This window comes from Notamacropus eugenii, chromosome 2 (genome assembly GCF_028372415.1).
Source record: "Notamacropus eugenii isolate mMacEug1 chromosome 2, mMacEug1.pri_v2, whole genome shotgun sequence".
Classification (NCBI taxonomy): Eukaryota; Metazoa; Chordata; class Mammalia; order Diprotodontia; family Macropodidae; genus Notamacropus; species Notamacropus eugenii.
Window position 1 is genome coordinate 20,277,239 of NC_092873.1, and position 16,727 is coordinate 20,293,965.

General features: G+C 44.3%; 1 protein-coding gene across 1 annotated transcript in view; it reads right to left on the minus strand.

Moving 5' to 3' along the window:
- The window catches only part of LOC140524656 (aldehyde dehydrogenase family 3 member B1-like), a 65,454-nt gene extending 50,092 nt beyond the window's left edge, over nucleotides 1-15,362 (minus strand). Inside the window, exon 1 of the mRNA XM_072639340.1 lies at nucleotides 15,116-15,362. The gene's annotated coding sequence lies outside the window, so the exon portion shown is untranslated. The remainder of the gene's footprint in view (nucleotides 1-15,115) is intronic.
- Nucleotides 15,363-16,727: the final 1,365 nt, after the last annotated feature.

Consider the following 16,727-nt stretch of genomic DNA (forward strand, 5'->3'; position numbering starts at 1 on the left):
ATGCATGGTGTTTTGGGGTGGGGGAGGGAAGAGATGGGGAGAAAATTTGGAACTCAAAATTTTGGGGAAATGAATGTTGAAAACTAAAAATAAATAAATAAATAAACATTAAAAAAAAAAAAAGCAAGTGCGTTGGCAAAGGTGGGTGCTTTGACAGAGCAGATCCCAGATTGTCCTAGTCTCTGAGGCTCTAAACCTGCCAACCTCAAGGCTGCCAATCCCTCAGCTTCCTCCCCCACATCTATCACCTCCTTGACTTAGAGGGAAGATTGGTGGCATCTACCTGAAACACAGCAGCCCTAGCTTCTTTGTTCTCTCTTCAGAGGGCAGTCCAGAACTGCCCCATTGACCTCCAGTCAGCTGGACACATATGGATGGGGCTCTGTCCTCAGGGCACAAGTACTCTCATTTCTTTCTAAGCCTAGTTCAGGGGGGGCTGGCAGACCCACAGAGTAGTTAACTGGGATTCTGAGCCTTCTGCCAGATTCTGGGCCCCATTCCATACCCCGGTGAACTTATTCATTAAGTGCCCATAAATTGACATCTTCTGGGCATCTTCTTCTCTAGTAATACATCCAACAGGACTTTGATTTCTGCTTCCACCAAAGGTCAGAATCTCAGGGAAGCCACAACCAAGATTTTTAGAATTTCTAAACAAATGTCTTCACCATCTTTTCAGAAATTCCTGGGGGCCTCACCCTCAGGCTGCATTTGAAAAGATTTGCCTCCTGTCATTCAAACAAAGGCTCTGCTAGATTTGCAGAATCACTATAACCTCCCTCTTAGCCCTGTTATTGCCTGGGCTGCTAGGTTAGCCCCCTTCCTACACCATAGGTGACACACACACAAACCCAACCCCACCCCTACCCCCCGCTCGACCATTGGCTCTCCATCCTGCACCTTGAGGAGAATGCCACATTCATCCTAACAGTGCCACTCCTTTCACTGGCAGACAGACTGCTACTGCTCCATCCCTCCCTAGAAAAAAACACATCAAGAGGCCTGGTCTCCGTTCTGGGCAGGCCATGACTGGAGCATCTAGGTGTTCAGTTCTGGTTAGGACAGATGTTGATAAACTATGATGTGTCCAAAGGAGGAGGTGAAAAGCCTGGACTCCATGCCTTATCAGGACTGGCTAAAGTAACTGGGACGCTAGGTGGTGCTACAAGGCCTGGAGTCAGACTCATCTTCCTGTGTTCAAATCCAGTCCCAGACACTGCCCAGCTAGCTGTGAGACCCTGGGTAAGTCACTTCACCCTTTTTGCCTCAGTTTCCTCATCTGTAAAATGAGCTGCAGGAGGAAATGGCAAAGCAGCCTAGTATATCTGCCAAGAAAACCCCAAACGGGGTCACAAAGAGCCTGACACAACTGAACAACAACTAAGCAACAACAAAGGAATGGAGGTGTCTGGCCTGGATAAGAGGTCTCAGGAGGAACACAATGACCATCCTCAAGAATTGGAAGGGCTGTCCTGGAGAAGAGAGGGCTTGGTCAGAAATACGCATAATGAGTGAAAGCTGCAAATAGACACAGGTTCAATGTCAGTAAAACTTCCTCACATGAGAGTTGTCTCAAGAGGGCTGCCTCTGTTGGGGGGCAGGGGGCATGGGGATCTCCAACCCAAGCCAAGTGACCCCTTGTCAGAAATGTCATAGAGGAAATTCCTAGCCTGAAAAGGGCTTGGACTGTGTGGCCCCTGAGTTACCTTCCAGCTCTCAGCAAATGCAATTCTAGGATGCCGAGATGGGCATTTCTAAAGAGACATCGTCACCAAAATCTGGATCTCGATTTGTTGTGAGGAAATAGGAAAGGACTAGGGCCACATGGTCATTTCCATTCCCTTCCCTGACTGTCTCCTTGAGAACAAGGATTGTCTATTACCCTTCTTCATTTGAGCATGGTTCAGCCAGGCTGGGATACATACATACCGGAACACCATTACCTGGGGATTCTGAGCCTTCTGCCATCTTCCTGGCAATGCTTCTCGGCACACAGCAGGAGCTTACTACACGTTCACTGATTGATTGATTGTCTCCTAATCTACACACCCATTCAGGTCATTCATTTATTCAACAAGCATTTATTAGGTGTCTACTAAGTTTCAGACACCATGCTGTGTGCTGGGGACATGGAGAATACAACAGTCCCTGTTCTCAAGAAGTTTACATTTGAATGAGGACAGCATGTGTACGTAGAAATAAATATGAAACATAAACACAATCAATACAAAGTGATTGTTTGGAGAGCGGGGGACACTGGCACCTGGAAGAGTCAGGGAAAGAGGCCCCACATAGCGGGTAATGCTGGAGCTGAGCCCTGAAGGAAGCTAGAGAGTCTAGTCAATTAAACAAGGGAAACCGTGTGTATGTGTGTGTGTGTGTGTGTGTGTGTGTGTCTGTGTGTGTGTGTGTGTCTGTGTGTCTGTGTGTGTGTGTCTGTGTGTGTCTGTGTGTGTGTGTCTATGTGTCTGTGTGTCTGTGAATACAGGGCATATCACTGAGGCCAGGTTAGAAGCAGAGCCAAAAAATGTACCTGGAGATAACTGCAACACTTCCAGACTCCTTTCCATATTGATTTTCTTTCAGGATTCAAAAGCAGTCTAATATGTATATTCTAGAATATAGTCAGAAATTTAAAAAAAAAAAACAGTCAAATTATTTAATTAACTCAAGTTCCCATTTTTCCCAGACGCCCCACCTCAGATTCAATCACCGTAAGTCATAAGATTCAGTAATTCACTCTTAATGGCCACGTGTTTTATTACCATAACCTGATAACCTGAAAAGCAGGAAAAGAAGAATGCTAACGATCACAGATTCAGCAACGCTGCAACTGGACTTAAATTTCCCTTCCTCCTTCGCTCTCTCTTCTCTAGTCAGTCAGGGGAAGCAGAAGAAAAATGGATTTAAATCTAAGTCATGAGTGGAAATTTTTTCCAGCAATGACTTCTGGGAAAAGAGGAAGAAAAAAGCTACAGATGAGACTTAGTGTACTTCCACTAGCCCCTACCACCACCGCTGCTGCTGTTGCTACTGTTTACTTAGCCTGCCCCAGTCTTGAAGAGGTTCCTGGGCACAGGGCTCCTCCAGGAATCTCACGAGGTTAGTCTAGTCAGTACCGTGGGTCATGTGTGTAAACCACATACTCCACTTTGTGAATACCTACACTTTCCCATGCTCTCAGCCCATGATCAAGTCAATATCCATCCTTACTCTACTTCTCATCACATATCAGGGCAAGTAGGGGAGTCCTCCATCATCTTCTCCTACCTTCAGGTACATGTCCCCACCTCTAGGACTGGGTGGAAGAAATTCCTTCAAGACCATAGGAATTGGAAACATGAAGACTTGGAAGATCCTGCAGACTACCAAGTCTCTGGAAAACCTCCATAATCCTGAGGAGGTCCTGCTGGATCTCACCAAGCCCAGGTTACTTTATCAAGCACTTTTTGGTGCCAAGCACTGTGTCAGGAGCTGAGGATACAAATAGGACCTCGTACCCTGCTGAGGGCAAGGGGAATATAACATACACATATTGTATCATTCACTTCAAAGAAGTGGTGGTAAGGGGAGAGCACATTCTAGGCATGAGAGACAGGTTGTGTATAGTTCAGATGACAGTAACAGAGTGGAGAGCGTGATGTACACTCAGCCTACAAAGATAAATTGGAATCTGATCCTTAAGGGCTTTACAAGCTAAAGAGATGGGTTTGTATTTTATCCTCACAGCAACAGAAACTCAGCAGTTTCCAGAATAGGAGAGGGATATGGTCTGAGCTATACTTTAAGAAAATCACCATGATAACCTTGTGCAGGATGGTTGGGAGAAGAAAGAGACTAAGTGGGAAGCTATTGTGATGGAGGGGAGGAGGGTCTGACAGGGACAGAGCTGGATCCCCACCTAACATTAGAATTCTTAAACTGACAAGCCTAGCTCTGCTTTGGGGATCCCTGCCCCTCCTTCCATGAAGGTCATCATTTCCTTGATGATATGGGGAGGTGAATAGCGACCCTCCCCACCCCCATATCCAGCCAACTTCTGCAGGACCTGAGCTAAGAAGGGGATGCCCTGAATTGAAAGCAATCTACTAGGGTACCCCATGGGGTCAGACCAGGTCAAGTCAGACCAGAGAGAGTTCTGCATCAGAGCTTTTGAAAACACTTTCCCAGACCCAAAGGGAGAGCTATGGCTCCCAAGGCTAATGGAGTCATCTAGTTGTGAAGGGTGTGTTCCTTTCTACTAGGGGATGAATGTTTAATGGGAACTGAGTGAGAGCTTCAGTGGCTAACCTACTGGGACCACATCCATGGTTAGGTGAATTCCTCAAAGGAAGGCCCCTAAGACAGTTATTCAACAAGCATTTATTAATTACCTACTATGTGCCAGGCAAAGTCCTCAGTGCTGAAGATACAAAGAAAATGCAAAAGACATTTTGCTCTCAACAGTCTCTCAAAAGACAGACTTAGCTCCCAGCTTAATGGGGAAGACAACATGCAAACTATATAGGAACAAGAGATATGTAATGTAAATGGGAAATAATCCCAGAGGGAAGGCATTTACAGTGGGGGGGGGGGGGGGAAGTGTCAAGAAGGTCCTATTACAGAAAGATGGGAGTTAAGTTGAATCTTGAAGGAAGCCAATAAAGCCAGGAGGTAGGGGTGTGGAGGGACAGCATTTGAGGCTTAAAGAACATTGGAAAACCCCTAAGTCTGGAGATGGATTGCCATGTGCAAGAAACAATGAGGAGACCTATGTCACTGGATTGTAGAGTATTGGGAGGAAAGTCTAGAAAGGTAGGAAAAGTCCACACTATCAAGGGCTTTAAATGAAAATGGAGAATTGTATATGTGATCTTGAAATTGATAGGGAGCCTCTGAAGCTTATTCAATAGAGGAGTCACATGCTATGGAAAAACTTATGCTTTGAGAAGGTCACTTTGGCAACTGAGTGGACAATGGACTAGAGTGGAGGGGAGACTAGAGGCAGGCAGACCCCACCCCACTCCAGCAGGTAATTCAATAGTCCAGGCATGAGGCGCTGAGGCCATGCACCACGATGAGGGTAGTGTTAGAGGAGAGAAGGAAACGTTCAGAAGAAGCAGTAGAGGTGAAATTGACAAGAGATATTGCAGAGGTGAAATCAATAAGAAATGCTGCAGAGGTGAAATCGACCAGAGATGGTGCAGAGGTGAAATAAACAAGAAATGGTACAGAAATAGACAAGAGATATTGTCTAGAGATGTTGCGAAATGACAAGCTATGTTGCAGAGGTGAAATTGACGGGCCTTGGCCACAACTTGGATATGGGGCTTGAGAGATAAGCAGTAGAGGCTGTCTCCTAGGTTGCAAGTCATAGGGACTGGGAAGTAGTGGAGGATTTAGGGAGAAAGATAATGAGTATGTTTTGGGGACATGCTGAGTTTAAGGAGTCTACAAAACATCCAGTTTAAAATGTCTAGTAATTGGACATGCAGGCTTGAGGATGTGATAAATAGATCTGAGAATCATTTGCATAGAGATAATAATTAAACCCATGGGGACTGATATGATCACCAAATGAAAAAGTATAAAGCGAAGGCAGAATTCCATGGGACACCCACAGTTAGCAGATGTGAACTGGATAAAGATCCAGCAAAGGAGATTCAGAAAGAGTAAATAAGGAGAAAGGAGGAGAACCAGGAGACAGCAGTATCACAAAAATTTAGAGAGCAGAAAGTATCCAGCAATAGACAGTGTCAAATGTCTGCAGATTGAGAAAAAGCCATTAAAATTGAGTTATTAAAAGATTGCTGACTTAGAGATACTAATTACATTCACCCAGATAGCTGAAAAGTTCTCCTGTGCTTATAGACATAGCTTTCAACACAATAATAATTGCAGAAGCAGTCCTTCAGGCAAAGAGGAAAACAATCCACTGTTGCTGGAACAAAACAACATAATTAACGCTGTGTCAGGGCTCACAAGCCAATCTATAAACATCACCTGCTTGAATCCCTCCCCACAATAACTTCAAGAGCTAGACATTCCAGGCATCCCACTGCATCTCTGGGTGGACAGAACTCACCTTGGTTTCTTTATCTGTAAAGGGGTGTGGGAATTAATATTGTCCAACCTACAGTAAAAGAAACTGAGGCAGAGCTCTGAGCCAACAGCACTTTATTAAAGGGTCCATGGTCCCCTCTAACGAAGTGGACCTCAGGTCTTTCTCACAGTCTGAGATGCCCTTTTCTTTCAGAACTTTGTTTTTATAGGGTTTGATATCTAAATGTGCAAAAGAGGCACAGACTCTCATTAGTTGATGGACCCTGCTCTTAAGGGTCAAAAGTGATATATCAGCTGGGGTGGGGAGGAGGGGTTGTCACAGGTTGAGTAAAGCATGGGGCATCTCCACAGACTAAGTGGTCATAAGATGGGAGCCTGCTCATGTTGGAAGGGAGAGAGTGGTCCAGAGGTACAAAAATAAACTGAGGGAATTGTCAAAAGCATTAAGACATCCCACCCATACTGGGTTTGGACATGGAATTGGAATAAAACAGAATGGAGATGTCTTTGTCATCATCCTAGTGGTTGGACAAGAGAGCCTCAGAACTTGGTAAACAAGTAGTGAACATTAAAGTTTGAGACCCATTATAAGACCCTTTCTATCCCTATATGATTTATATGGAATATCAAACTGATTCATACTGATTGGAATTGAGTAAATGAATTATTTCTCACAGGGGATTGAACTGGGTGACCGGTGGGGATGATAAGGGCTGGAAGAGGGGGTGAAAACCCCACAAAGATCAGAGTACCAGGGGCAGGTCACCCAAAATGAATTTGCAGATGCAAGCATTGCTGAGGTCAAGGTAAAGATTTATTACACTTTTCAGCAGGCAAGAGTTCTTAAGGAAACTGCAACCTTAGAGGGGTACAGGTAAAGTTTATAGAGGATGTTGTATAGGAAACATGTGCCAAATATGCTAACTAGGTGTTTTGGGGGAGGATTAGGGAGTGGTTAAGGAGTGGTTAGTTCTTAAAGAAACATGCACTTTTGATATCTACTGCACAGGTATTTTACCCAGAGTTCATCAGGAAATAGCCCAAAGAGGGGCTACCTGGAGATGTAATTTAGGCCTGAAATGTCACTAAGTCAACTAGCTGTCAGGGCTGACTCAGAAATACCAGGTTGTTCTCATCAATGTCTTGTTAGACAAGATACATATAAGGGAGTAAACATATGTCAAGTCTAGGATACATATGATTGGTCAGTCAGTGGCAAATGTCAATATGACTCAGTGCACAGCCTGTTCAGCCAGTACACAGCTGGTTCAGACTAATAAGTTCTATAAGTGTAGCTGGCTGCTGTATCAGGAAGGAAGATAACAGTTGTTCCTAGGGCAGGCTGTGTCCTTGGGCTGGGAAGAAACTGCATGGGATAGTGTTTTGAGGCTAGGGAGAAATGTGATTTTAGAACTGGGGCCCAAGCACATGCACCCAAGCATCCCATCAAGGGCTCTTTCACCTCTAGGTTTCTGAGACCGATTTTATCCCAATGTATAAAAGGTATAAAACCTAAGCAATCATCTGTGCTATCTTTTCCCCTAGATATTTCATATTTCACGTGCGAGACAGCACAGGACCAGAAGAGAGGAGCCCCAGGTAGCTTTGACAACAACAGTAGCAGTAGAGAGCCTTTAGACAGTGCTTTAATGTTTGCAAAGCGCTATAAATATTTTCTCACTTTATCTTCACAATAACCTTTGGAAGTAGGTGCTATCATTATACCTGTTTTATTGATGAAGAAACTGAGGCAGACAGAGGTGAAGTGGCTTGTCTACAGTCATATTGCTACTATTTGTGTCTACATTTGGACCTAGGCCTTCTCGACTCCAGGTCTAGTGCTCTATCCACTATGGTGCCACCTAGCTGACAGTGATAACTGCAATTTTTAAATATATTGTCTGATGTTGTAATTATAAACAACAAGCCTCCAATATGAAGTCCCTTAGGCTAAAGACGGTAGACATAGAAACGGTGACAGACAGCTTGTGCTCTCCCACTGTTTTGATTCATTCTGATCCAATGTCAAACATGTACATGATGAGAGCTCCTGATTGACTCCTGCTGTCTGCAGTGACTGCAGCTGACACCTTTTTCCTGGGACCCCAATTAATTCAAAGCCTTGTCCAATTGTTGATCCCAATTAGGAAATTCCCCCACACAGGTCTGGTACTGATAAGTGAATTTCCCCAGCACATCTGGGTCTGATTAGGAACAGCCCCTCCTGTGTCTGGAAGCTAGTATCTACTCTCAGTCTAGCCAATCTTTAAAGTATAAAATTTGCCTGCCCAGACCCGACTTGGAGCATGCACTGCAACTGAGGGCTTTTGCCCTGTCCCCTGTACTCTCCTGCCCATCTAGCAGCCATGGACTAGGAAGTCTCTGATTCTCCCACCCCACCCCTGCCCTCTGTTACTACAGACTTGTTTGCTTTTCCTTTTTACCTGCTTGCTGCACTGCATGGTATTTATGCTCACACTAACTTCCCAAGTATCAATTTTCTGTAAATCCTCAAATGCAGATCTTTGCTCTAATCCAGTAGCTGTGAGACTAAATAAAGCCCTGAGGAGGATATGTCAGGAGGGCTGGACACAGGTGTTCCTGACCCCCATGAGTTCTTGCTGCCAAGGCTGTGGATTCTGGCTGTATTATTGCCCTATAAGAGGCAAACCAAAGGAAGTGGGTGCTCATCACTGTCATTGCCCTGGAGAATGAGGGGAACAGTCTTTCATGGGAGTAGATTTCAGAGATGGGTGCACTCACCTTGGCAGAACCTGGGCTTATCCAGGGGTCATCCCACCATGACCTAGCCAACCCAACCAGCATCCACCCATTCAATATTTGGGGAATTGATTTGTGAACATTGTTATCCTCATTATAATCCTCCTCCTGGGATGCTGAGCACAGCTGGAGCAGTGCCTTGGGTTCACTGACAAACCAAGCTGTCTTAATTCATCACTGTGTGCTAATCTTTTTATCCCTATATTGTTGACTCCCCACCAACTGTAAAATGAGAGGGTTGGTTGGTGCGGCCTCCAAAGACCCTCAGTAAATTCTAAATTTAGGAGCCTGTGAGCTGTTCCAAGCTTTCTTTTCTCTTCTCTGGGTCCGAGATACATGCCCTTAAAACCTCTCTTCCTTTCACCTTCAATACCTCTTTCTAAAGAAGGAAAAAAAAAGGAGAAAGAGAGGGAGGAAGGAAGATGAGAAGGAGGGAGGGAGGGAAAGAAGAAAGAAGGAAGGAAGGAAGGAAGGAAGGAAGGAAGGAAGGAAGGAAGGAAGGAAGGAAGGAAGGAAGGAAGGAAGGAAGGAAGGAAGGAAGGAAGGAAGGGAGGGAGGGAGGGAGGAAGGAAGGGAGGGAGGAAGGGAGGAAGGGAGGAAGAAACCTTACAAAATCAGTTTATGTACAATTCAGATGTACAGCTAAATTGTACCACAACCTCCATTTCCCATACCCCATTCCTCTATATTGACTGACCCCCATCCTGGGAATGCCCTCCCTCCACCTGTTAGAATTCTAGGCTTCCTTCTCAGCATGGCTCACAGGCGATCTCCTTCAAGTCTTTTTTGACCCCCACCCCGATTCCACGTGCTAGCGTCCTGCTCACACTAATTACCTTGTATCTCCACAGCATTCAGAATTTGGTAAAATGGTATGGGCAATATCTTTCGACTCATGCATAAATTAGGTTTAAGTATGGCAGAGTTTCACAAAGTTGTTGGTCTCACTCTCTTCTGGAGTCATCAAAGTCCAGGTGCAGGACCAAAGTCAAGATGACTTGTGGTGGCCCAGGATGCAGTGGATGACCTAGGTATCTTTGATGTCTGGCCAAGCTCTAAGGCTCCACAGCTCCTGCCTCAGCTACCCTCATGGCTGTTGGTACAAATTGTTCTCATTCACCCATTCTGCCAGGAGAAGTCTTCACATGCTTGGGGTAAACATCTCCCTAGCTCACCAATGGGTTTGAGACCCCTTGGTTAACCCCAACCTGGTTTAGCCATCTGCCAAGGGTATGATTACCGCACATGTTATAGCTTCTTGGAGCCAGAAGCGATAGTTGGATTGTAGGTAGATGAATACTAAAGGTGGATGAGCAGCCCTCCCACCAGAGGTGCTCATCTTCTCTGAATACCTTGGCAGTATACTTTCCAGGAACAGTCACATAGATGATAAGGTTGATGCACACATTGCCAGAGATAGCTCAGTGTTTGGCAGGCTCCAAAAGAAATTGTAGGAGAGAAGAGATATTAAACTGACTACCAAACTGAAGGTCTATAGAGCCATTGTGCTGACCTCATCGTTGACCTGTAAAACCTGCACAGTCTACCTGCACCATGCCAGGAGACTTAATCACTTCCATTTGAACTGTCTTAGGAAGATTCTGAAGATCATCTGGCAGGATAAAGTATGAGACACTGAGGTACTTGCTCGAACTAAACTGCCAAGCATTCAAACTCTGCTTCAGAGAGGGCAACTCCAATGGGCTGGCCATGTTGTTTGAATGTCAAACATATGTTTGCCTAAAAGACTATTTTACAAAGAACTCATACAAGGCAACGACTCATACAAAGGTCAAAAGAAGCAATACAAGGACACTCTCAAGATCTCTCTGAAGAACTTTGGAATCAATTGTGAGACATGGGAGACATTGACACAGGACTGACCAGCATAGTGTGCCCTCATCAGTAAAAGGGCTGTACTCTGTGAGCGAAGCAGAATTGAAGTAGCTCAAAGGAAATGTGTGATGCACAAATGGAGACCAATGGTGTCCTGGAGAGTCAGACACTACTGAAAATGACTGAACAACAACCAATGAGCTGGAGTGAAATGAGACACCAGAAAGATGGTGGTGCCTTTGACAGGGACAAGAAATTCTGGAAGAGAGGAGGGCACATGGGGGAAATAAGGAATTTAGTTCTAAAACATATTGAATTTAAGGTGTCTCTGCAGCATCCAGTTTGAGATATTCAATAGGCCATTGGTGATGGGGGACTAAAGCTTGAAGGAGAGACAGTCCCTCCAAGAAATTTCCATTCCTCATCCACCAACTCAGGCTCCTCGGTGTTGTCATATGGGCGAGGTGCAAGGCTGAGCAAGTAGATGGCATCTAAGCCATCTGGCTTAGACCAATGGCTTAAACCCCCATTTCACTATCCCCTCTGTTTAAAAAAAAAGTCATCTTTAACAAACAGGCTGGAATGCACTGAGAACACACTGTCTGTGTTTCCAACCCAGAAGAGTCCTTTGAAGTCTCCGGGGAGGCATAAACACTGACCTTTTCCTTCTTTCCCAGGTCCACACAATAAATAGTTTCAAAACACTCCATGTGACAAAGTCTTACATAATCCTACACATCTAAGCAAAACCCAGAGTTAGTCCCGAATCCAAAGTTATGCAGATTCGACAAACAAGGAATATTTCACAATTTAGCAAAGAGTCCTGTCCACTTGGTCCACAAATACCTGCCTTTGTGCTCAGATAGCCTTCCTTAACCCAAAAGTCAAAATGAAAAAAAGAAAGAGAATTGGCTTCCAATCTAGGAAAAAACCCTGGTCCCTTCAGGTTTTCCCAGAACATGTGGAACTCTCTGAAGAGATTTAGAACCTGGGGTCTGTCGCTCCCTCATTCACAGGTAAGGCACCAGACTGACTTGGCTCCATGCCTGGTTCCTGAGGAAGCTGGGGTACTCTGCCTTCTTCCTTCTTCCCTAGACCCTGAACCCCTCTGTTCTGGACCCACACTCACAGAGCAGGTTTAATCATTGAATAATGTGGGAAACAAGGAAGAAATTCTGTTTCCACAGAGTTGTGACCTAGTATGGTTGGGTTAGAGGTCAGAAACCTGTGCACAGGTAGGACGAGCTGTTTTAGGGAAAGCCTATCAGAAAGGAGAACATGAAGTCACAGGGCCAGTGGATGGTGGGGCACAGAGTCCAAAATTCGGAACAGTAAAAGAAGCTCCCATTGTTCTGAACAAGACTTAGTCTTCCTGTAATCTTACTTGGAAACTACCCGTTCATAATGAAGAGGAGGGGAGTTATCTTTGACCAAAGTGTTTAATCCCTCTGAATTCTACTTTAATAAATTTTCCTTGATACCTTTTTGTGTATTAAGTACATCTCTAACAGTAACTCCTAAGGAAGAAGAAAAAGAAGTTTTTTACCTCAGAAAGCTGAGTTCCTACTATAATTCTGTTGAGGTTTAGGGGTGCTGAGACCCCAAAATAACAATATGTTATTGGAAGAAAGAATTCAACCTAAGCCAAAGAAAAACAAGGTTTTTTTAAAGATCCACTATATTGGCCATACTCTTAAGAAATCTGAACATTTGTACAGCTAATGTAAGTGGGCTAGATTTAATCTGAGGATCTTAATGGAGACTGAGATGGATCTCATGGGGGGATGTAGGAAACTACCTGAGTGACTGGAGGAGAGGGTCTAGGGAAGATCTTTATGGGAATGGCCAATAGGCTGGGGTGACTGTGAGGTAACAGAGAAGGGCCAGGAATGCCAGTGACCTGGACCATGTGGCCAAGGGAGAATGAAATCTAGATAGGATCAAGGATGCGAAGTCTAAGGTGGGACCAAGTGCAGATAATCAAAGGCCAGATGACTGGGATGGGTTGATGCCTCAGGCAAATGCCAGATCAAGAAAGAAGGTTCAAGGAGAGTTCAAAGGGGTTTCCAGAGCCTGTACCCCATCAATTTCAAAGCATGTGAGACCACCCACAGAGAAATTAGGGACTTGTGATGACCTGGAAGTGACCTCATCAACCAAATGTCTTAAGCAAAGATTCTTCCATGATTCCCTCCCAAAAAATCATCCAACTAGAGTATGGACAAAATTTTCTAAGCCTGTTTGTCTACACACCAAAATTCTCTAGGGGTTCTTGTATGATCTCTAAGCAAGCCCCTCTGGGGTCCAGGCAGATTTCCTCCCAGTATTTATTCCAAAGGGCACCCCCAAATTTCCTTCAATGGATCCTTGCTATTGGAAGGGCCATCCAATTAGAATTCCACCCTTACCCTAGAACAGACCCAGTAGGTTCCACTAGAGAAAATAGTAAACAATGTAAAATGAGCCTTAAAATAGGCAAGGTACCCAACAAAACTGTTCCATCAACCATGGATTAATCACTTGAGGCCTCCGGACACATAAAAAATCTTTGCCCTATGAACTGGTAGGACACAAGGATATTCAACAAGGCAAGCATTCTGGCTCTTTTTAAATGCAACAAGAAAATATGAACAATGGAAAACTGAAAATCAGTTTTAATTCTATTTTTAAGACATAGTCAAGGAGTCATAGCTTTAATACTGTCCCACACAGTGTGAGTCTAAACTCCTTACTTTTGTAATTTCACCCTTCACTTACTCCTGAAGAAACTTGCCCAGAGGTCAAGCTTCTGTCTCATAATCTGTTGAGTCATTTTTCCAACTCTTGGTGACCCTATTTGGGGTTTTCTTGGCAAAGATCCTGGAGTGGTTTGCCATTTCCTTCTCCAGCTCATTTTGCAGATGAGGAAACTGAGTCAAACAGGGTGTTTGTCATTGCAATTACGTCCACCTTTACTCAGGTTTGACTCGATTTTATTATTTTAATTTGTATCTCCACCCTGGTTTCTTACATTTGTAACTTCACCCATCATCCATTAATTCAAATGCTCAGTCCTTGGTAACCTCATCCACTACCACTTACCTCAAATTAATTTGGTTCATTCAAAGCATTGCACTCTATACCCACATCTGCAGACTAATCCCATCACTTGAGAATTATTTCCATTTCCCAACTAGGAAGTAATGGGGAAGAATTGAGGTGCCTCCTAACCCACTTCCTCATTAAAATGTCTGCCAGGGGAGATCCAAATGATGTGCTGTCAGGCAAACCAGAAGGAAGACACACTCAGATTTAAAAGATCCTGTCAGCCCTCACTCAAGGTCTTTCCTCCCTGAGAGAAGTCATTGACCCAATTTATTGGTTACTGCTAGCCTAATAAATTGATCATACTTGGAACATTTTCTCTCAGTTTACCTTAATTTTCAAAAACAACATCTTTCACCTACTGGGTGCAAGCAGTCAGTCCACAAATACTTGCTCTGTTTGGCACCGTGTGAAGTACTGAAACTACAAAGAAAGGTGAAAAGAATTCTTGTTCTCAAGGAACTCACGCTCTAATGGGAAGAAAACATTCGGACCACTAAGTGCCCACAAAACATGTAGAGGGCAAATTGGGCGTAGTGCCCCAAGTAGAAGCATTAAGACAGAAGGGATGGGAAAGGTGCCATGCTTTCCCAATCAGCCTCAACAGCAACACCTAGTACACAGGTTTCCATAATATAGCAGGTAACAATTATTAAACATTCAACACATGCAGAAGTTAGAAAAATCAATTCAGAGAGAATCGTCTCACTGAAATGTAAGGGAAAACTATAATTATAAGTTAAGACAAAGGGAGAAAAAAAGTTGTCTGTTTTTTCACCAATTTCTCCATGCTTCTGCAGGAGTCTCTAAAAATGTGAAGGGTTCAATTTTATCCTATGTGAGAGTTAGCGAACATACTCTGACTTACTGTCCCAGGCCAGCCACATCTTCCTTTCAGGATTCTAGGGTACTGTGAGGGGGGCAAGGTGGTGCAGGGATTAGAGTCCCAGGCCTGGAGTCAGGAAGACCTGAGTTCAAATCCAGTCTCAGACACTTACTAACTGGGTATCCCTGGACAAATCACTTAACCCCGATTGCCTCGGTTCTTTCATCTGTAAAATGAGCTGGAGAAGGAAATGGCAAACCACTGCAGAGAACCCCAGATGGGGTCAGGAGAAGAGTCAGACTGTACAACAACAACTGTTAATGAGCCATCAGCTCAGGCTCCCACTGGCTGGTCCTTCCTGCCCCTCAGTTACATTTTACCTCTTAACATCAATTAGCTTTTCCAAAGGGCCATTTTCTTCTGAACTAAAACAAGAGCAAACACACAAACATCTCCTCTTACTCAGCACCTCAGGGACACCCTCTTACTTCGGCTCCTACATAACATTGGTCCCTCTGGTCTAATTAACTTTTCAGGATGTCTTACCTCACTGTTGACTCGTTGAGTTTACAATCAACTAAAGACTCCAAATTATTTCCACATAAGCCTCTGTCTTGCTCTGATTCTTTTCATTTTCAATTCTGAGTTTGGTTGTTTTTAAGTTTAGAACTTGGCATTTGTGGCACACTTCCAACATGACTGGACCTTTCTCACTCTGGCCACTCTCTGAATCCTCCCCTCTGCCGGCATGGCCCCAGAGCTCCCCTGACCACAGTCTCGCCACCCCATCTCTGAAGTGGGTGGTAGGGTGCTGCCCTCTGCTGGAACGACCCTCTCCTGCTACAGCTTGTATTTTTCCCCCAAAGAAGGTAGAAGGAGAACATTGCTTCTCTGTGGCCAACATGCCTAGGGGACGTAGTCAAGACATTTTCAATTCTTCTGCTACCAGGTCATCACAAAATCCAGCAAACAGACAAAAGATAGCTATCAAGGCCATTTCTTTGTTCTTTTTTATTGATATCTTTCCAATTGCATTTTAATATCTAACTATAGTAAACCCCACCGCACACCTACCTATACACAGAACCATCCCTTGGAATGAACGAAAAAATAGTCCCTTCCCCCAGTCGTCACTCTTAGCGGAGTTTGGGAGAGTAAATTCCTTTCAACTCTCATCATGCCCCTGACAGGGAAGGCCCTGCCCGGGGAAATTGCCTTGAAGCTTTAGGAAGCCTCAAGGAGGCATTCTGCAAAAACTAAAAGGAAACAGGGAGAGCTGGAATTCCTCTGTGTTCTTGCTGCTGGGGAAAAGGCTCTTGTGCCAGTTACACATTTACTTCTGCTAAAATTAATCTAATTAACATTGGTCTAGCCAACAAGCAAAAACTGGTTGCTGAAATAAAAATGACAGGGACTTTAGAAGAAAGTGACCACTCCATCTCAGGACAAAGATAGACCCTGTGGGCCCAGGGAAGTTGGGACTTCACCTTCTCCCACTAAGGGCCCCCTATGTCTGGGCTCTCATACAAACCATGGTCAGCACTGGGGGAACTTGATCAGGAAGGAGTCAGACTCTTTCTCCCACTCCTGTTTCTTTACGCTCCTACCCCAGAGATCAGAGGGAAATGACTCAGAGCTGAAATTTTCTTGTTGTTCAGTCATTTTCAGTTGTGTCTAAGACCTCTAGTGGGGTTTTCTTGGCTGAGATACTGGTTAACTGTCTCCTTCTCCAGTTCATTTTACAGATGAGAAAACTGAGGCAAACAGGATGAAGTGACTTGTCCAGGGTCACACAGCTACTAAGTGTCTGCGGGCGCATTTGAACTCAGGAAGATGAGTCACATTTTAATTTAATTAATTTCAGATTGAGTCTTCCCGACTACAGGCCCAGCACTCTGCACTATGGCGCCACCTGGCGGCCCCTAATCACAAATTTTACGCCTGTCTAAGGTTTCTCCAAAAGGCGTCAGAAAAGTACAGTATAAATAAGGTATAGGACAGCTATTTATTTCCTCCAAACAAAAGAAATGCTTAAAACACAAATAACTCATAAGTACACATTGACAAAAATGCAAAACGTGAACAATAACCGATAATTCCTATTATATGCTCACAGGAGGCTAATTCTTTAACCATGGGACATTTTGATTGAATGGGT